Here is a 22,978-nt window from a genome sequence, read left to right on the forward strand (position 1 = left end):
TGCCAATATGAAACTCCACCTACCAATAGGATGATCTAGATAAAAGTGTCCTATCTGGTCAGTGCCAAGATTTTCCTATTGGTTAGTATCTATAAAAAAGTTTTGACATGTTAACCAGATATGTCAAAAGTCTTGACTACATTGGGTCTCACTCCTGAGATCCACTGTAGTTACTAGTAATAAGCCAGGGAAGCAAAGATCTGGCAGATATGACCTTTCCACTGCATATATTTCTGTAATTAAGAGGTGGGATTTGATTGACACCTGGGGAGTGAGCGGCGTGCTTGCAGCAGGTCTGGGACCCAGTGCGTTCAAAACCTTTAACATGTCAAAGTTGATTTTTTTTTAATGATAGTAGTAACCCTTTAACAGCATTTACAGACATGCCTTACAGCAATCCCCATGAACATAGGAAATAGTATATTGAAGTTGCCCCTATTGACATCTATGAGAGAGTTTTATAGACGTGCTCTGTAAACTACTTAGGTCTTTATGCATGAACAGGGATGAAATGAGCTGTGGCCATCACTAGAGATGAGCAAATCGAATAGGACAAAGTCAAATTTGTTCAGAATTTCATGAAAAATTTGATTTGGACCGAATCCAAACTTCGAAACGGTTCAAAATTACGAATTTCTTCATTAGCGGCACCCCTGCGATCGTCCTGTGTAATGTATAGATGTGAGCGGCTTTCTCCTGCGCTCGTTTCTCTGCAATAGATAGGACGATCTGTCCTTAACTGCAGGTACATGGAGCACACTCTGTATCTGTAGTACCTGCATTAACCCCTTAAGGACTCAGCGTTTTTCTGTTTTTGCATTTTCAATTTTTCCTCCTTAACTTTAAAAAATCATAACTCTTTAAAATGTTCACCTAAAATTCTATATGATGGCTTATTTTTTGCATCACTAATTCTACTTTGTAATGACATTAGTCATTTTACCCAAAAATCTATGGTGAAACGGGAAAAAAATCAATGTGCAACAAAATTGATGAAAAAACACTATTTTGTAAGTTTTGGGGGCTTCCGTTTTTACGCAGTACATTTTTTGGCAAAAATGATACCTTATCTTCATTCTGTAGGTTCATACGTTTAAAATGATACCCTACTTGTATAGGTTTGACTTTGTATCACTTAAGAAAAAAATCATGAATACATGCAGGAAAATTTATACGTTTAAAATGGTCATTTCTGACCCCTATATCTTTTTTATTTTTCTGTATTCAGGGCGATTTGAGGGCTCATTTTTTGCGCCGTGATCTGAAGATTTTAGCGGTATCATTTTTGTTCTGATCAGACTTTTTTGGACTTTTTTTGCGCGTACGCCATTGAACGTGCGGTTTAAAAAGCGGTATATTTTTATAATTCGGACATTTCCGCACGCGACGATACCACATATGTTTATTTTTATTTACACTGTTTTATTTTTTTAATGGGAAAAGGGGGGTGATTCAAACTTTTATTAGGGAAGGGGGTTAAATGATCTTTATTAACACTTTTTTTTAAACTTTTTTTTGCAATGTTATAGCTCACATAAGGACCTATAACACTGCACACACTGATCTTTAACGCTGATCACTGGCGTGTATTAACATGCCTGTGATCAGCGTTATCGGCGCTTGACTGCTCCTGCCTGGATCTCAGGCACGGAGCAGTCATTCGCCGATCGGACACCAAGGAGGCAGGTAAGAGCCCTCCCGGTGTAATGTAAGCTGTTCGGGATGGCGCGATTTCATCGCGGCAGTCCCGAACAGCCCGACTGAGCAGCCAGGTTACTTTCGCTTTTGTCTTTAGCCACACGGCTCAGCTTTGAGCGCGCGGCTAAAGGGTTAATAGCGAGCGGCACCGCGATCGGTGACACGCGCTATTAGCGGCGCGTCCCGGCTTCCCTATGACGCCAGGCCCTCCGCGATACGATGCGGGGTCACCGTGTGAGCGTGTAAGCGTACGTCATGAGTCCTTAAGGGGTTGATAGACAGATCGCAGTGGCTGTCACCATGCGATCATCCTGTATAATGTATAGATGCGGCCGGCTGCTCTTTTCTGGTCCCACTGTAGTACGAGCGAGCATATACCTATTATTCATATTACCTGTAGAGAGCTGTGTTTGGTTCCAGACATCTGGCCAATCACAGCTCTCTGCAGGAAATATGAATATGTGATGTGAATTCTATTCACATCAAAGGCCGGCCGGAGTATAGTGCAAAGATGCGAGCACAGGAGACAGCCGCTCCATCTCTGCAATAGAAAGGTAAATTGCATCGGGTGTCAGGAGTAACACCTGGGTGATCTGTCTATTAGTACAGGTACTACAGCTCCCATAATGAAACAGTCTGTTCCATGCTGTGAATAATAGTACTACCTAAAATGTAAAAAAAATTGAGAAAAAAAAGGTGAAACACACATACACACACACTTTATTAAACACAATATTAAAATACATTACTAATAAAAAAATAAAAATAAATTTGTTATAAAAAATATATTGTTTTTACATTTAAATGGCCCCTTTCTACATTTTTAATATTGTAGTCTACATTTTTAGGTCCCTGCCCACCCATATAAATTGATCCCTGTTTAAAAATTTATTTTAAAATTAAATTTTTGTCTTTTAATTTCTGGGAGCGGGCAGTGACCAGAAAATTCAGTGCTCAATATTAAAAATGAATGGGGCTAACAAAGTTAAGTGACAATAAAAAAAAAATGATGATTTTGAACGAAAACTAGAAAAAAAAATGCACTCCTCCTTCAATTTTAATATTGAGCGCTGAATTTTCTGGTCCCTGCCCATTCCCAAAAATTGAAAGACAAAAAAAAAAAAAAAATGATGTCAATTTATATGGGTGGGCAGGGACCTAAAAATGTAGCCGGCAATAATACAAATGTAGAAAGGGGCCAATTAAATGTAAAAATAAAATATTTTTTATAATTAATATATTTTTTTTATTAGTAATGTATTTTAATATTGTGTTTAACCTCTTGGGGATGCAGGGCATATGCATATGCCCTGCATCCCCGATCCTTAAGTACTCAGGGCGTACCTGTACACCCTGGTCCGGTATAACGGGTTTAAACCCTTCTCACCGGCGGACAACGGGTTAAACCCAGTGGGTCCCGGTTGCTATGGGCAGCCAGGATCCACGGCTAATGCCGGGTACGCCAGATCGGGCCGATGCCCGGCATTAACCCTTTAGATGCCGCAATCGCAAGTTGATTGCGGCGTCTAAAACTAAAGTAAAAGAATCATGGCAGCTGAGCGGAGCTGATCGGGACTATCGCAACAAAATCGTGATGTCCCGATCATCTCACTGGACGATGGGAGGGTCCTCAACTGCCTCTCTGTTGTCCTTTCAGCAATCTACTTCTCCATGCCTGTGCAGCAGGCTAAAGCAGCAGATCGCCAGTTACACTGATCAGTGCTTTGCGTTGGTATAGCACTGATCAGTGCATTCAATCAGAAGATTGCATGGGGGCTAAAAAAAAATGTTAAAAAAATTAATAAAAGTTAATTAACCTATTACAAGTTTAAATCCCCCCTCTTTTCCCATTTAAAAAAAAAAATAATGTAATAAAGAATAAAAATAATCATATGTGGCATCGCTGTGTGCGTAAATGTCCGAACTATTAAAATATAAGGTTAGCTAAACCACATGGCATACACGTAAATAAATACCAAAGTCCAAAACTGTGCATTTTTGGTCACTACATATACCATAAAAATATTAATAAAAAGTGATCAAAAAGTCCCATCAAAACAAAAATGGTACCGATAAAAACTACAGATGATAGCGCAATAAATGAGCCCTCAAACCGCCTTGTACACGGTAAAATAAAAAGTCATAAGATGCCAATATTAAACTAACGCATTTTTTTAAAGTATTAAAATAAAATAAAAACTATATAAATTGGGTATCCTTGTATGGAACTACAGAATAAAGATAAGGTGTCATTTTTACCAAATATTGCACTGCGTAGAAGCGGGAGCCCCAAAAGTTACAAAATTGCGTATTTTTTAATTTATTTCATGCTACAAATAATTTTTGGGGGGTTTCGCCGCAGGTTATATTAGAAAATAAGTGATATAATTGCAAAGTACAATTGGTGACGCAAAAAACATGCCCTTATAAGGGAAGGAGGAAAAAGCAAAAATGCAAAAACAAAAATTCCTTAAGGGGTTAATAAAGTGTGTATGTGCGTTTCACTTTTTTCTTTATTTTTTTATTTTATAGGTAGCACTGCTACTCCCAGCATGGAACAGATTGTTCCATGCTGGGAGCTGTAGTACCTGTACTAATAGACAGATCTCCCAGGGTGTCACTCCTGACACCCAATGCGATTGTCCTTTCTATTGCAGAGATGGTGCGGCTTTCTCCTGCTCTCGCATCTCTGAACTATACTATGGCCAGCCAGTGATGTGAATAGAATTCACATCATTTATTCATATTTCCTGCAGAGAGCTGTGATTGGCCAGATGGCTGGAACCAATCATAGCTCTCTGTGGGAAATATGAATAATAGGTATATATACGGCATATACTATAGTGGGACCAGAGAAGAGCGACCGGCCGGCCGCATCTATACATTATACAGGAAGATCGCATTGGGTGTCAGAAGTGACTCCTGCTGCGATCTGTCTATTAATGCAGGTACTACAGCTTCCAGCATGGAGCAGAGTGTGCTCCATGTTGGGAGCAGTAGTACCTGCAGTTGAGGACAGATCACAGTGGGTGTAACTCCTGACACCAGATATGATCGTCCTTTTTAGATGTGAGAAAGCAGCCCACATCTATACATTATACAGGACGATCGCAGCTGGTGTCAGGAGGGACACCTGGTGCGATCTTTCTATAGCACAGGTACTACTACTCCCATCAGGGAACAGTCTGTTCCATGCTGCAAGTAGTAATACTACCTAAAAAAATGTTAAAAAAAACTATTGAGAAAAAAAGCGAAACACACACACTTTATTAAACACATTATTAAAATACATTACTAATAAAAATTTGCTGAGAATTTATTCGGATTGAATGGATTTTTTTTTTTTTTTATTCAGTGAATCGGCAGAATCAAATTTTTCCAAAAATTTGTTCATCTCTAACCATCACCTATTGGGAATTACCTTATCCCATCTTTTTCTTTTTTATACTGGTGTGGAAAAAAAATCCATTCCAGTCATTGCTATATATATATGGTTATATAGAGGCGGGAATAGGGACATAGTTTGGCCATTTTTTTTTGTATTTGTTTTCTTTTGTTTTTCTTATTTTTTTAATGTTATTAGTATATACGTTTTTGTTTTTTTTTCCACTGATACATATGTTTATTTCACATTGTGTGTCCCTATAAGGTCATAAAATACTTTTTGGGGGCATTTTCTAATGAAAATAAATTTTTATTGTTGCTAATTACCCGTGTTCCTGAAGCTGACATAGTAGATCCAGATAAAGGGGAAACACAGGCCCTGAATTCATCTTCAGGGCTTATATGGGTCTTCTAAGACCCAGCAACTTGTGTCATATAATCGCCTAGCCTTGAAGCAGAAAGGAGAATTACTTCTTGCATAGTTGTATACACAGTACTCACTGAGCACTATGTATACATCGATCAGAAAAGAAAGGACGGTAATGCAACATACCTGCCTTCTATTAGTAGAGATCCACAGTGCGATCTCTGTGCTGCTGCAACACTCTGCACAACCATTTTAAAAGGGCCATGCAGAGTTTATTGCCAACCAACCAGAAGCATAAAGTCTACTAGTGGTCAGCAAGTGGTTATACAATGTGGTTTGCTGGAAAGCAAAAGTAAGCAGCATATTATATACTTTAAGCTCAAGTATCTGTAATTACACATAACGAGCAACTTAAATGGGCACTGTCAGATTTAAAAACTTTTTACATGTTGTACATCTTGGCAAAACATTAACCTTTCTAATATACTTCATAAGAATTTCTTTCCTTTTTATGGAAATCATGGCTTCTAAAATCATGGCTTTGTCGAAGGAGAGAGCACAGATGAGTCCTATCAGACAGTAGAGTACACATAGGAGTCCTATCAGACAGGAGAGAGCACAGATGAGTCCTATCAGATAGGAGAGAACACATAGGAGTGCTATCATACATGAGAAAGCACAGAGGAGTCCTCTCAGACATTAGAGAGTACAGAGGAGTACTATCAGACAGGATAGAGCACAGAGGAGTTCTATCAGACAGGAAAGAGCACAGAGGAGTCATATTAGACAGGAGAGATCACAGAGGGATACTATCAGACAGTAGAGAGCACAGAGGAGTACTATCAGACAGTAGAAAGCACAGAGGAGTGTTATCAGACAGGAGAGAGCACAGAGGAGTACTATCAGACAGAAGAGAGCACAGACGAGTCCTATCAGACAGGAGAGGGCACAGAGGAGTATTATCAGACAGGAGAGAGCAATAGAGGAGTACTATCAGACAGGAGAGAGCACAGAGGAGTCCTATCAGACATGAGCGAGCACAGAGGAGTCCTAACAGACATTAGAGAGCACAGATGTACGATGAGACAGGATGAAGCACAGGGGAATCCTACCAGACAGGAGAGAGCACAGAGGAGTACTATCAGACAGGAGAGAGCACAGAGGAGTACTATCAGACAGGAGAGAACACAGAGGAGTACTATCAGACAGGAGAGAGCACAAAGGAGTACTATCAGACAGGAGAGCAGAGGAGTCCTATTAGACAGGAGAGAGTATAGAGGAGTGCTATCAGACAGGAGAGAGCACAGAGGAGTACTATCAGACAGGAGAGAGCACAGAGGAGTACTATCAGACAGGAGAGAGCAGGATTGCAAGCCCACTCTCACTCACTGGACTTTGTCCATGCCTGTGCTTCAGCTTTTACAAAACCATGATTTTATAAGCCATGATTTCTATAAAAAGGAAATAAAATTTACTTATTAAGTATATTAGAAAGGTTAACCTCTTAAGGACACCTCTTAAGGTTAACCTCTTATACCCTGCGCCCAGTCCCGGTATATAATGCGGGTGTTACGCCTAGCGCTCCGGGTCCCCGCTCCTCCCCGGAGCGCTCACGGCGTCTTTCTCCCTGCAGCGCTCCGGTCGGTCCCGCTGACCGGGAGCGCCGCACTGTCATGGCCGTTGGGGATGCGATTCGCACAGCGGGACGCGCCCGCTCGCGAATCGCATCCCAGGTCACTTACCCGTCCCGGTCCCCTGCTGTCATGTGCTGGCGCGCGCGGCTCCGCTCTCTAGGGCGCGCGCGCGCCAGCTCTCTGAGACTTAAAGGGCCAGTGCACCAATGATTGGTGCCTGGTCCAATTAGCTTAATTGGTTCCCACCTGTTCCCTGGATATATCTAGTCTCCTCCCTTGCACTCCCTTGCCGGATCTTGTTGCCTTGTGCCAGTGAAAGCGTTTAGTGTGTCCAAAGCCTGTGTACCTGAACTTCTGCTACCCATCCTGACTACGAACCTTGCCGCCTGCCCCCGACCTTCTGCTACGTCTGACCTTGCCTCTGCCTAGTCCTTCTGTCCCACGCCTTCTCAGCAGTCAGCGAGGTAGAGCCGTTGCTAGTGGATACGACCTGGTTGCTACTGCCGCAGCAAGACCATCCCGCTTTGCGGCGGGCTCTGGTGAAAACCAGTAGCCTCTTAGAACCGGTCCACTAGCACGGTCCCCGCCAATCCCTCGCTGACACAGAGGATCCACTACCTGTGAGCCGAATCGTGACAGTAGATCCGGCCATGGATCCCGCTGAGGTGCCGCTGCCAAGTCTCGCTGATCTTCCCACGGTGGTCGCTCAGCAATCGCAGCAGATTGCCCAACAAGGACAGCAGCTGTCGCAGTTGACCGCCATGTTACAGCAACTTCTGCCTCTGCTACAGCAGCAACCATCTCCTCCGCCAGCTCCTGCACCTCCTCCGCAGCGAGTGGCCGCTCCTAGCCTCCGCTTGTCCCTGCCGGACAAATTTGATGGGGACTCCAGACTCTGCCGTGGATTTTTGTCTCAGTGTTCCCTGCATATGGAGATGATGTCGGACTTGTTTCCTCGGTCTGCCTTGGCTCCGGCTTCATTCCCCCACCATTGATTGGACCACCGGGGAGATCAGGAACTGGGACTCTGCCTGCCACAGGAAGTGCCTCTCCCCCCCTCCCAGTCCCGTCAGGCAAGCCTCTGTGCCACCCCATGGCCCCCGTCCTGGTGTCACACTGCCCCGTGCCAGGTCTCGCCCTCTGCCCTCCCTCCCCATTCCCACTCCTGCTGTACTGCCTGCCGTTGAGGAAACCCTCCATTCTTTCCCGGTGTCCTCATCCCAGGGGAGGCAGTTACTGGACAAAGAGAAGGGGAGACCTAAGGGGGGGGGTACTGTTACGCCTAGCGCTCCGGGTCCCCGCTCCTCCCCGGAGCGCTCACGGCGTCTTTCTCCCTGCAGCGCTCCGGTCGGTCCCGCTGACCGGGAGCGCCGCACTGTCATGGCCGTTGGGGATGCGATTCGCACAGCGGGACGCGCCCGCTCGCGAATCGCATCCCAGGTCACTTACCCGTCCCGGTCCCCTGCTGTCATGTGCTGGCGCGCGCGGCTCCGCTCTCTAGGGCGCGCGCGCGCCAGCTCTCTGAGACTTAAAGGGCCAGTGCACCAATGATTGGTGCCTGGTCCAATTAGCTTAATTGGTTCCCACCTGTTCCCTGGATATATCTAGTCTCCTCCCTTGCACTCCCTTGCCGGATCTTGTTGCCTTGTGCCAGTGAAAGCGTTTAGTGTGTCCAAAGCCTGTGTACCTGAACTTCTGCTACCCATCCTGACTACGAACCTTGCCGCCTGCCCCCGACCTTCTGCTACGTCTGACCTTGCCTCTGCCTAGTCCTTCTGTCCCACGCCTTCTCAGCAGTCAGCGAGGTAGAGCCGTTGCTAGTGGATACGACCTGGTTGCTACTGCCGCAGCAAGACCATCCCGCTTTGCGGCGGGCTCTGGTGAAAACCAGTAGCCTCTTAGAACCGGTCCACTAGCACGGTCCCCGCCAATCCCTCGCTGACACAGAGGATCCACTACCTGTGAGCCGAATCGTGACAGCGGGTCACGCCATGACGCCGCTTCATACCGGGTTAGTCCCGATGGCTAATGAAAGCTGGGACCCTGGGCTAATAGCGTGCCGCACTCTATTAACCCTTTAGACGCAGCATTCAAAGTTGAATAAAATAAAAGTAAAAACTTCCCGGCAGCTCAGTTGGGCTGATCGGGACCATCGCGGTTAAATTGCGATGTCCCGATCAGCTAGAACACGAGCGGAGGTTCCCTTACCTGCCTCTGTCGCATCCAATCGGCGATTGATTGCTCCAAGCCTGAAATCCAAGCTTGAGCAATCGATCGCAGATAACATGGATCTTTGCCATATCAATGTATGGCAATGATCTGTGTATGAGATCGATATGTTTAGTGTAATAGCCACGGGGGGGGGGGGGGGGGGGGGGGGAATGGGGGGGGTGGGGGGGGGGCTAGGAAGGCGACTGGGGGAAAAAAAGAAAAAAGTGTGAAAAAAAGTTAATAAAGATCATTTAACCCCTTCCCTAATAAAAGTAAGAATCACCCCCATTTTCCCATTTACAAAAAAAACTGTATAAATAAAAATAAACATGTGGTATCGCCGCGTGCAGAAATGTCCGAACTATAAAAATATATCATTAATTAAACTGTATATTTAATGACGTACACGCAAAAAAATTCAAAAGTGCAAAATAGCGCATTTTTGGTCACTTTTTTATATCATGAAAAAATTGCATCTTCTGGTACCGCTCTCAACCAGACCAATTCTGGAGCACCTGCGCAAGGACACGCCGGTCTCGCTCTCGGCTTTGTGCAACAATAGAAGAAAAGATTGTCCAGCGCTAGGCTTGCAGATAAAAGCTTGCTTTTATTTGGATAATCCAACAGAAGTCACTTGACAGAGGACAATGACTGACACGTTTCACACCTAAGTGCTTAATCTTAGTCTAGAATTAAGAATCTAGGTGCGAAATGCGTCAGACATTGTCCACTGTCAAGTGACTTCTGTTGGATTATCCAAATTAAAGTTTTTTTTATCTGCAAGCCTAGAGCTGGACAATCTTTTCTTCTATCATGAAAAAATGAATAAAAAGCAATCAAAAATTCCAATCAATATAAAAATGGTACTGATAAAAATTTCAGATCATGGCACAAAAAAAGAGCCCTCATACCTGCCCGTACGTGGAAAAATAAAAAGTTATATGGGTCAGAAGATGACAATTTTAAACGTATAAAGTTTCCTGCATGTAGTTATGTTTATTTTTTTTAGAAGTAATACAAAATCAAACCTATAAAAGTAGGGTATCATTTTAACCGTAGGGATCTACAGAATAAAGATAAGATGTCATTTGTACCGAATGCACTGCATAGAAACGGAAGATCCCAAAAGTTAGAAAATTACATTTTCTTCAATTCTGTCGTACAATTAATTTTTTTCCGCTTTGCCGTGGATATTTTGGTAAAATGACTAATGTCACTGCAAAGTAAAAAAATAAGCCATAATATCGAATTTTAGGTGCAAAATCGAAAGCGTTAGGATTTTTAGAAGGTAATGAGGAAAAAATGAAAATGCAGAAACGGAAAAACCCTGAGTCCTTAAGGGGTTAATGTTTTGCCAAGATGTACAACATATAAAACATTTTTGTATCTGACAGTGCCCATTTAAGTTCATTAAACTATATTTCTCTAAAATAATTTTTTTCTTTAAATATAATTCTTCCAATACTTAGTGTACAAGATTCTGAAAAAACTCTATTCTAAAATGTATTTCAAGGTATTTTCCTTCAAAATAGTCAGAATTTCAGCATGAGTTATTGTTGTGAAAATATAACAGTGGGAAAAGTGGGAGAAAATCCAAACCTTGTTATAACAATGACTGTAATATGAAAGTTCATAATTCTAATGAAACAACTATACAGGCTTGTTACAATATTTATGTATATCTCTTGGCTTTTACAGATCACATCTTGTCCAAAAACCAACATACAAAACATTCTTGTTATAAGATTATCTCATGCAAAAGCCTACTAAGCTGCTGTGACAATCCACTCCAACACAATACCAGTTTAGCTCAGTTAGCAATGAACCACAAGAATTTGCCGGGCTAGAATAGATGTGCAAAGACTTTTGCTTGAAAGTCATTCTTCTGTGCAGTTTATATAATCTGAAATCACTTTCTGGAACAGCATTTTCAAGATTTGCCAATGGCTGTTTGCAGGTGTTTTTGTCGCTATAAGAGCCTACTGTTTTGTAAGCACTGAAGCCTAGCAGTAGGTCAAATATATTCTTAAGTTATTTAGAAGAGTCACTTTCAGTAACTCCAAATTCAGTTTTTTTTTTTTTTTTTTATAAAAGTCATTTGGACATTTTGAAATTTTACATTTGAGAAAATATTAAAATAGTATAAGGTCTATTATGCATTGTTTGTAATAACTCATCTTAAATTCCTAAACAATATCTCAGACTTCATCAAGCAAGAAAATAAACTGCTTTATGGGCTCTTCCTATAACTGTTAACAGACTGTAATGGAGAAAACACTGCGCAAACAAAATCAACTCTTAAAGCTGATAAAACAAGTGGTCTCTTTGCACTTTTCAGGAGACAGGTTAAACCTATTTTTCTAATGTGGGAAGTTTTTCAAACCGTCAATGTTTTTGGTAAATACAGTTGTGTAAATACATATTTATTTCCTTATGTAAGCCTAATAGCCATATGCTGTCTCAGTGTTTGCAGTTGTGAGCTACAGGTTAACTCTATTCAGATAACCAGATTACAAATCTGTCATATGCTCAAGGGCATACATAGAAGTGAACCACATAGCAAAGATCCAACTTGGTCTCCAATTATTTCCCAACATTTCTCCCCATAATACAGAAGAGTTGAGTGTTTGTTTCCCTGTTTATGCCCTTTCCATAACCAGTGGGGCAGTCTGTCACTCATTAGGTTGCTAATAATGAAGTTGAACTGTGCTTCACAGATACTTGCCCCCCCCCCCAATGGCATCAAAGACTGGGCTTCCTTGAACCAAGGGCCCCATTGCAGATGTCTTGGACACCTCTATATTACATTCACTGTTTCCACTTGTGAACTTTTCCATATCCAGAATCTCACATAAGTGAATACACCCCTTACTGAAGAAAGGACACTGTGCTACAATGTAATGTAGTGAGTGCAAAGCCTGTATAACAATGGTAATGCTGCTATCCCCTGAAAATATGTCAAACCTTGGCAACAAAAGTGAGTACACCCCTAAGTGGAAATGTCCAAATTTGGTCCGATTAGCCCTTTGGACCAGATTCGGCTGGGGGGGGGGGGGGGGGATTTGAATGATCTGACTGGAGTCAGATAGTAACTCCGATAGGCTCATTTTTGCCCCCTATTTGGTTTTCTGACCGGACCTAAAACTGTGGTATACCGCGGGTCCGGCTGGGATACAGCGTGGAGGGGGCGCCCGGTTTTCCCTCCTCCCAGCCGGATCATTCCCTGTAAGCTCAAAACATAGTGTGAACCCAGCCTTACAAGATTTTAGGTGTGAATGGGGAGTAGGTATCTTAAATGTGTTGTTTTTTGCTTTCACACTCTTGCCATGGTACCTCATGGCAAAAAAGGATTGGAAAAAAGGAATTGTTGCTCTACATAAAGATTGTATAGGCTATAAGACATTTGCTAAGTCCCTTAAACTGAGCTGCATTAGGAGACCATATAGTGGCTGAATGACACAGAGTGGACGTGGGAGCAGCATGAGGAGACTATATAGTGGCTGAATAACACAGCGTGGAGTGGGGGCAGCATGAGGAGAACATATAGTGCCTGAATGACACAACTTGGAGGTGGCGGCAGCATGAAGAGACTATATAGTGGCTGAATGATACAGCGTGGAGTTGGGGGCAGCATGAGGAGACGATATAGTGGCTGAATTACACAGCCTGGAGTTGGCGGCAGCATGAAGAGACCTTATAGTGGCTGAATGACACAGCATGGAGGTGGCGGCAGCATGAGGAGACCATATAAATCAATTATTAAAAGAGCTTAGTCGTGAGTTAGCAAAACTGTTAACAGATTTATTTAACCAATCACTGGTAACAGGAGTCATCTCGGAAGATTGGAAATTAGCAAATGTTGTGCCCATTCACAAGAAAAGTAGTAGGGATAAAACAAGCAACTATAGGCCAGTAAGTCTGACATCAATAGCGGGGAAATTAATGGAAACCCTATTAAAGGAGAGGATTGTGGAACATCTAAGATGAAAAACAGCATTGGTTTACTTTAGGGAGATCATGTCAAACAAATCTTATTGATTTTTTTGGCTGGGTGACCAAAATAGTAGATGGCGGAGTGGCAGTAGACATCACATATCTAGATTTTAGTAAGACTTTTAACACTGTCCCACATAGAAGACTTAAATAAATAAACTACAGTCATTGAGCTTGGACTCCCATATTGTTGAGTGGATTAGGCAGTGGCTGAGTGACAGACAACAGAGGGTTGTAGTCAATGGAATATATTCAGAGCAAGGTCTTGTTACCAGTGGGGTACCTCAGGGATCTGTACTGGGACCAATTTTTTTAAAATATCTTCATTAGTGATATCTCAAAAGGTCTCGATGGTAAGGTGTGTCTTTTTGCTGATGACACAAACATATGTAACTAGGTTGATGTTCCTGGAGGGATACACCAAATGGAAAAGGATTTAGGCAAACTAGAAGAATGGTCAGAACTCTGGCAACTGAAATTTAATGTGGATAAGTGCAAGATAATGCACCTAGGGCATAAAAACCCTTGGGCAGAATATAGAATATTTACTATTGCAAACCCGACATGTTTTGTCGGGTCGTGCGCCAGATTTTGCGCAAGAATTGAAAAAACTACGACTAACTCTCCATTTTGCTAAGAAAATGCAAAAAAGGGGCGTCACCGCCGAGAAAATGGGTGTGGTCTCTGAAAAGGGGCGTGTTCCTGACATTTTCACAAAAACCCAACATATTTACTAAGGTTTCTCCATAAAATGTGGTGTATTTGAGCTGAGGAAAACCAGACAGATCAGAGCATGTGTAAATAAAGCAAAGTGTAGGGAAAGTGGAAAATGTAGGGAAACCGTAGTAAATACCGTGGAAAATAAATTGTAGGGAATTAAAACCCACAAAGAAACCTACACTCCATTCTTAGTAAATAAGGGCCAGTATCTGAGGAAATGGATTTAGGAGTAATTATTTCAGAAGAATTAAAGATAGGAAGACAATGTAATAGTGCAACAGGAAACACTAGCAGAATGCTTGGAAGTATAGGGAGAGGTATAAGCAGTAGAAAGAGAGAAGTGCTCATGCCGCTGTACACATTGGTGAGACCTCACTTGGAGTATGGTGCACAGTACTGGAGGCCATATCTCCAAAAGGATATAGATACTCTAGAGAGAGTTCAGAGAAGAGCTACTAAACTAGTACATGGATTGAAGGATAAAACTTACCAGGAAAGGTTAAAGGACCTTAACATGTATAGCTGGGAAGAAAGAAGAGACAGAGGGGACATGATAGAGACTTTTAAATGCATAATGGGAATCAACACGGTAAAGGAGGAGAGCATATTTAAAAGAAGAAAAACTACCATAAGAGGACATAGTTTTAAATAAGAGCGGCAAAGGTTTAAAAGTAATATCAGGAAGTATTACTTTACTGGGAGAGTAGTGGATGCATGGAATAGCCTTCCTGCAGAAGTGGTTGCTGCAAATACAGTGAAGGAGTTTAAACATGCATGGGATAAGCATAAGGCTATCCTTCAAATAAGATAGGGCCAGGGACTATTGACAGGATTCAGATTATTGGGCAGACTAGATGGGCCAAATGGTTCTTATCTGCCGACACATTCTGTGTTTCTATATAGTGGCTGAATGACACAGCGTGGATGTGGTGGCAGCATGAGAAGAACATATAATGGCTGATTGACACAGCCTGGAGTTGGAGGCAGCATGAGGAGACCACATAGTGACTGAATGACACAGCCTGGAGTTGGCGGCAGCATATAGTGGCTGAATGACTTAACCTGGAGTTTGCGGCAGTATGAGGAGAACATTTAGTGGCTGAATGACACAGCCTGAAGGTGGCAGAAGCATGAGGATACAATATAGTGGCTGAATAACACAGTGTGGAGGCGACGGCAGCATGAGGAGACCATATAGTGGCTCAATGACACAGCGTGGAGGTGGCGGCAACATAAGGAGACCATACAGTGTCTAAATGACACAGCGTGGAGGTGGCAGCAGAGTAAGGAGACCATATAGTGGCTGAATGACATAGTGTGGAGGTGGCAGCAGAGTGAGGAGACCATATAGTGGCTGAATGACACAGTGTGGAGGTGGCAGAAGCATGAGGAGACCATACCGTGGCTTAATGGCACAGCCTGTAGTTGGCGGCAGCATGAGGAGACCAAATAGTGGCTGAATGACACAGCCTGGAGTTGGCAGCAGCATATAGTGGCTGAATGACACAGCCTGGAGTTTGCGGCAGTATGAGGAGAACATATAGTGGCTGAATGACACAGCCAGGAGTTGGTGGCAGCATGAGGAGACCACATAGTGGCTTAATGACATAGCCTGGAGTTAGCAGCAGCATATAGTGGCTGAATGAGACAGCCTGGAGTTTGCGGCAGTATGAGGAGAACATATAGTGGCTGAATGACACAGCCAGGAGTTGTTGGCAGCATGAGGAGACCATATAGTGGCTTAATGACATAGCCTGGAGTTGGCGGTAGCATGAGGAGAACATATAGTGGCTAAACAACACAGCCTGGAGGTGGCGGAAGCATGAGGAGACCATATAGTGGCTGAACTACACAGCCTGGAGGTGGAAGCAACATAAAGAGAACATATGGTGGCAGTAGGAGACAGCTTGGAGCTTCCATCAGCATGAAGAGAACATATGGTGGCAGAATGAGACAGCCTGGAGGTGGCATCAGCACGAGGAGAACATATGGTGGCAGAATGAGACATCGAGGAGGTGGCAGCAGCAGCATCAGGAGTCCTGAAAGTGACCTGGTGACAGAGTGGTGTGGTGGGTGGCAATACCAGTACCTGGTGTCAAAGGTGGATGAAAAAAGCAGAACTTGGCATCAGATGTGTGACATCAGGAGGGTTGGAGGATCAGAATAGTAGCTGAGGCAGGTAGGCAGAAGAAAACGGTCTCTTTTGTAAAAGGGATAGATTGCACTAGTAAGTATTGAGGATATTCATTACGTAAAACTTAACTTGTAATACCATTCTTAGGATAAAATATATGGACCCAAAATAGTTTTTTTAAATAAAAAAAAAGGAAAGGTGTGCAAAAAAAAACACCATGTGCCACCTACACCACCAAGCATTGTTGTGATGCAAAGACCTCTAAAAGGTGGAAGGGAACAACGTATGGTCCATTGTAACTGGTACGGGTAAAAACGTCCCCTGTAAGGCCCTACTCTCGCATTATTAATTCCCTTCTTGGCAACTGTTACTCGCCCTGAAAAGGGTGGCCCCACGCAGGAAAATCTCCCTATTTCCACCTAAAAACACTGCCATTTCCCAGGGTTTATAGGTGAAAATAGGGATTGGTTCCTGTGTGGGGCTGCCCTTTATAAGACGAGTAACACTTTCCTCGAAAAGGTGGAATGGAACAACGTATTGTCCACTGTAGCAGGTGGGGATAAAAACTTAAAAGGACGGCCCCACACAGGAAACTATCTTTATTTCCACCTAAAAAAAAACCTGGGAAATGGCAGAGTTTGTAGGGGGAAATAGGGAAAGGTTCCTGTGTGGGGCCATCCTTTTAAGGGCTAGTAACACTTGCCAAGAAGGGAATTTATAATGTGAGAGTAGGGCCTTACAGGGGAAGTTTTTACCTCCACCGATTACAATAGACCAATACGTTGTTCCTTCCACCTTTTTGGAGGTCTTTGCATCACATCAATACTTGGTGGTGTGGGTGGCACATGGTGTTTTTTGCACACTATTTGTTTGATTTCAAAAACATTTTGGGTACATATATTTTATCCTAAGAATATTATTAAAAGATAAGTTTTACGGAATGCATATCCTCAATACTTAATGTGGAGGAATGTCTGTACCTGGGGAACAGTGCCTTAAATATGTTTAGCAGTATCCATATTTGAGAAGTGTTGGTGTGGCACCAAGGTCAATCTACTCTGATGCATCAAGCATTGGTGGCTGGAAATCCTGGCTGATCCATGCCTGATTCATCTTTACAAAGGTCAGTCTCTCCACATTTTTCATGGACAGACGAGTTCTCCTTGGGGTTACTAAGGCCCCTGCCGCACTTAACATCCGCTCTGATGGCACACTACTGGCTGGGCAGGACAGCTTTTCCAGGGCAATCTCTGCTAGACAAATCATGTTTGGCTGCCCAGAAGTCCAGCGCATCTTCAAGGTGTGTTGGCAGGGTTATGTCAAGTATGCCACCACCTGTTGATTCAGGTCCTGCTCCAGGTTTACCTGCTGCTGATGAGTTGCTTCACTATGCGGGTGAAGAAAGCTACTCATCAGCGACTGTAGACTGAGGCCATGGCAGTGGAGGGTGAGCGCAGAGGGCACCCTGAGTAAGACCTGCGAGAGGGTGGACGATGGCGCAGATAGGCATCGGCCAACTGACTACGTAGGATGTTTCTGTAGTAGGTCAGTTTGTCCTCCCTCTCAGTGGGTGTAAAAAAGGCCCCAATTTTGTGTCGTAGTGAGGGTCCAATAAGGTGGCGAGCGAGAAGTCATCCTGCTGCCGAATGGTGACAATTTGGCGGTCACTACGCAAGCAAGTGAGCATGCATAGTACCATTTGTAATAGTGACACGGAGGGACTCCCTGCCTCTATCTCCACTGCATACTTCCATGGTGTTTCTGTGTCCTCTGTCTCACCTTCCTCATAACCCTCTAGCTCAGTGGTTATTAACCTGGGTTCGATCGAACCCCAGGGGTTCGGTGAATCAGTCCCGGGGGGTTGGCGGGGGAGGTCGCAACAGGTCAGGCAAACCAAGCAATTGCTTGGGGCCCCGAGCTGGTCTGGGCCCCAAGCAGAGCCGGTGTTTGCCCGTCCTGTAGCGACGGGGCAATCCCCCCCCATTACTATTAACTCCTTGCGGCCCTGCGTTAAGTTTAAAAACGCAGGGCCGCCGGGACATAGCCCACGCCAGGATGTCACTGACGTCCCGTGCGTGCGTCCATGGAAACGAAGGCGCTGAGGACCGGAAGATAGAGAAGGAGGAAGATGCGCGCTGGCCAGCTTGGCAAGTGACCAGTGGCACGTCATCTTCGGTGCTCCGACCACCGATCCCGAGACCTACTGCCGGAGCCGTGGTCGGAGCACTGAAGTGGGCAGTACACAGGCATACAGCCTCCAGCCATACACTGTATATGGCTGGAGGCTGTATGTCTGTGGGGGAACACTGCCTACATCAGTGGTCTTCAACCTGAGGACCTCCAGATGTTGCCGTTGGCTGTCCGGGCATGCTGGAAGTTGTAGTTTTGCAACATCTGGAGGTCCGCAGGTTGAAGACCAATGGCCTACATAATGTGGTGGAACACTGCCTGCCTAATGTGGGGGAACACTGTCTGCCTAATGTGGGGGAACACTGTCTGCCTTATGTGGGGGAACACTGTCTGCCTTATGTGGGGGAACACTGTCTGCCTAATGTAGGGGAACACTGTCTGCCTAATGTGGGGGAACACTGTCTGCCTAATGTGGGGGAACACTGCCTGCCTAATGTGGGGGAACTCTGCCTGCCTAATGTGGGGGAAATCTGTCTGCCTAATGTGGGGGAACACTGCCATTGTTGTGAAAATGACATGAGAGTGGCACTTGTCATGGTAAAGCCACGCATTTCTGAACTGGTCTCTGAAAGACAACAGCAGAAGTCAAACTGATTTGCAGTAAATATTCATTATGTTTTTGTGTGAAAATCATGTTTTCATGGTTTTGTTCTTTGTTCTTAATGATTTTGTTCATTTTGTGCACCTATGTATAAATATATACTTAAATATATACCTCCTATGTTTTGAATTTGAAAAAATCATATTGAATTTTTCCAATTAAGAGGGGTTGAATGCGCATATGAAACTGGTGGGGTTCAGTACCTCCAACAAGGTTAAAAACCACTGCTCTAGCTCCTCTAGCTGCTCCTGCTCCTCCTCTCCTGTCAGATGACTAGAAAAACCACCCATCTCGCGAAACCTAAACTGTGCTCCACTGTCGACTTCCTCCTCCTCCTCCTCTCCCAGTTCAGCCCCCACAGGGCTCATGTGGCCGTGAGATGTAGGCGCCATGTCTCCAGTGCCCTGACCAGCCATCGTTTCCAACACATGTTGTAGTAAATGAAGCAGTGGAATAATGTCGATCATCCTGTAATCCTGAGGACTGACTAATAATGTGGCTTCCTCAAAGGACGTGAGCAAATGGCAGGTGTCACGTTTGAGCTGCCACTGGTTCACGTTGAAGCAGCATAGGGAAGTCCCCTTATCCGCTTGGATCATCAAGAAATCGGTGATGGCTTTTCTCTGTTTGTATAGTCAGTGCAAAATATATGGAGGCTGGAATTCCAACGTGTGGAAACATCGCAAATCAGACTATGTTGGGGGATACCGTTCTTACACTGCAGCTCAAGGAGGGTGTGCTTTGCGGTGTACGAGTGGTTGAAGTGCATGCAAAGTTTCCTTCCCATTGTTAGGATGTCTTGCAGATTGGGGGAACACTTCATGAACCGCTTGACAACCAGATTGAACACGTGTGCCATGCAGGGTGCGTGTCTCAGGATTCCTTGTCACGGCGCAGACAAGATGTTCTTCCCATTGTCAGTCACTATAGTTCTGTACTATCCACCTCGGCTCAGCACAAGCCATCAGTTCTCTGAAAGGTGCAGAGTCTACCTTAAAAAAGGGAGGGACTGCAGCACCAGCTACTTGAACAGGAGCACATTCAGCTTCTGTGCCGTTGGATGAGTGGGCACATACTGTTGTCTCTTGGACATGGCTTCGCTGATGGATTGCTGGCGGAATGACTGACTTAAAGTAGGAAGAGCAGGAGCATCTGGAGCGACAGAAGATGGGAATGACACACAGCTCCCTTTGGCTGAGGTGGTGGAGCTTTGGCTGGCTGAAACAGTGAAGGCGTGCCACTGGGTGATGCAGCAGGCTGGACCAACACATTGGAGCCACAGTTCTCCCAGGCTGCATGTGTTGACGCAGGGCCATGGTGCCAACATTGGGACCCTGGCCACATTTCACCTTTTGCCGACACATGCATTTGGCCAGGTCAACATCCTCCGGATTCTGCCACACTGCTGAGTAGCTGATTTTCCCAACTGTCCGCACTGATTTACTTCTACTGCCACCGACTTCAAGAACTCCTTTTCCCCAAACTCCCGGGAAGGTAAGCTGCCGCGTAGCAGGTGGTCTAACCTGGGCATGTTTGGCTCCAGACTTTCCACTTCTGCCACCATGCTGGCGGCCAACCATGCTACCACCTTGCTGGCTCAGCTGCTGCCTCCCAGGCAACCTGCAAACCTCTTCTCTTGATGGTGATGAAGCCCCTTCTGCACCCAGCTCCCAAGTGCAATTGGCTTCATCATCATCGAGTTGTGTCTGCGCATCACTGATGTCCTCCCCAGGTTCCTCTACAGTGACTGCTTTAGGAGCCTGAATGCTCGCAACACCATCTCCCATGCCACTCTTCTCATCACTACTTGCCCGCCTAGAGGAGGAAGTAGCGGATGTCTCTTCCACTTCTTGGCTGGGAAGTAGCTGATGATTATTCTCTGGTAAATCGTCCTCAATAAACAGTGGAGATGAACCCACAGCATAAGATACTTCTGTGGGGGAGGGAACAGCATAGGTCAAAGGCAATGGGAGGACAGGGACTGCTCCCGTGCCATGCCACCTGAGGGTTGTGTCTGAGGAACCCACCAACTGTCAGGTGTCACTTGTGATGAGGTGGATGACCGTAGTAACCAATCAATGATGGCAGATGGGTTGCCGGTCGAGAGATGACCACTAGCTGATAACAGGAGCTCAGGCCTCTTGCTGCAACTCTTGCTGCCACTCGCCACTAGTCTGCTGCGACCTCTGCCTAATGAATTTAGGACTCTTCCACTCCTCTGTGCATGTCCTGGCACTTCTCTGCCTGACATACTTAGTGCGTATATGAGGGTAGTACAATATGCTCCAGTACGCTTAAAACAGTATTTGTGTACAACACCAGCAAGTGTGTACTTTTGCCTGGCCTTTCACAGTATCTAGGTCCTTAAGACTCTAAAAGGAAAAAAATAGGACATTACTTAGATGTACATATGTGGTATGCACTTATGAGGGGAGATATACGTATGTGGTATGCACTTATGAGGGGAGGACAATGCGATCCAGTACGCTTAAAACAGTATTTGTCTACAACTCATGCAGGTTTCTGATTTTGCCTGGCCTTTCACAATATCTAGGCCCTTAAGACTTTAACAGGAACAAAATGGTACACCACTTAGATGCATGTATGTGGTATGCACTTATGAGGGGAGGACAATGCACACCAGTACTCCTAAAACAGTATTGTCTACAACACCAGCAGGTGTGTACTTTTGCCTGGCCTTTCACAGTATCTAGGCCCTTAAGACTTTAACAGGAACAAAATAGTACACCACCTAGATGTACGTATGTGACATGCACTTATGAGGGGAGGACAATGCGTTCCAGTATGCTTAAAACAGTATTTGTCTACAACACCAGCAGGTGTGTACATTTGACTGGCCTTTCACAGTTTCTAGGCCCTTAAGAATTGAACAGGAACAAAATTGGTACACCACCTAGATGTACGTATGTGATATGCACTTGTGAGGGGAGGACAATGCGCTCCAGTATGCTAAAAACAGTATTTGTCTACAACACCAGCAGGTTTCTACTTTTGCCTTGCCTTTCACAGTATCTAGGCCCTTAAGACTTTAACAGGAACAAAATGGTACACCACTTAGATGTACGTACAGGTTACACTTAATAGAGGACAATATGCTTTTAATGCTCACCCTAACTGGCTGGTTACTATTAGCTTTTCAGTTGTTGTACACACCAGTGCTGCAGCACACAGTCGCTGTGTACTACACCCAAAATCTCTCTCAATCTCACTCCCTTCCTTATCAGTTCTTCTAGGCTGGATTTGGGCTTGAGGCGAATTGCTGCTATAAAAAAGCTTTTCTGTGCAACACACTGCTCTTTATCCCTCTCTGCAATAGAACACTGATGTGACTGGGAGGTGAATCGCTGCTGTAAAAATGCTTTTCTGTGCAACATACACTGCTCTCTGTAACTCTCTCTCTGCTATAGAACGCTGATGTGACTGGAAGGTGAATTGCTGCTGTAAAAATGCTTTTCTATGCAAAACACACTGCTGTCTGTCCCCCTCTCTCTCTCTCTGCAATAAAAGGCTGAAGTGACTGGCTGCAAGATGGCTGCCGATTATTTAGGGTTGTGACATCACAGGGGTGACTGGCTGCTGATAAACTGCATGCTGCATGTAATTCAATTTCATCCCACCGACCATTGTTCCCACCTTCCCAGGATTCCTTGCTCCATGTCCTCACATGTGGATCCGCCATTTTAGATATCCTGGAGCCTGGACTGCACTAAATGGAGTTTAATGAAGTGATTTGCGTGATCGAATCATGGCGTTATTTGCATTAGTTGCTAATTGAATTTTTCCTGAAATTTGTAACAAATTCGGATTCGTCAGATTCGATTCGCTCATCCCTAGTGGCCACAAAAAATATTTGTCCAGTTTGGACATTATTCACTTTTGTTGTTGCCAAGGTTTAGACGTTTCTGGTGGTGTATTGAGTTATTTTGAGAGGACACAACATTAAACACAGTTATACAGGCTGTGCACTCACTACTTTATAATGTAGAAGTGTGGCACTTCTTCAGTGTTGTCATATGCAAAGATCT

The 22,978-nt window shown here is 44.4% G+C and overlaps 1 protein-coding gene across 1 annotated transcript in view; it reads right to left on the reverse strand.

Annotated features, from left to right (window-relative positions):
• Positions 1–22,978, reverse strand: part of TRDN (triadin) — a 408,805-nt gene that overhangs the window by 216,997 nt on the left and 168,830 nt on the right. The window lies entirely within an intron of this gene.

Source organism: Hyla sarda, chromosome 3 (assembly GCF_029499605.1).
Source record: "Hyla sarda isolate aHylSar1 chromosome 3, aHylSar1.hap1, whole genome shotgun sequence".
Taxonomy (NCBI): Eukaryota; Metazoa; Chordata; class Amphibia; order Anura; family Hylidae; genus Hyla; species Hyla sarda.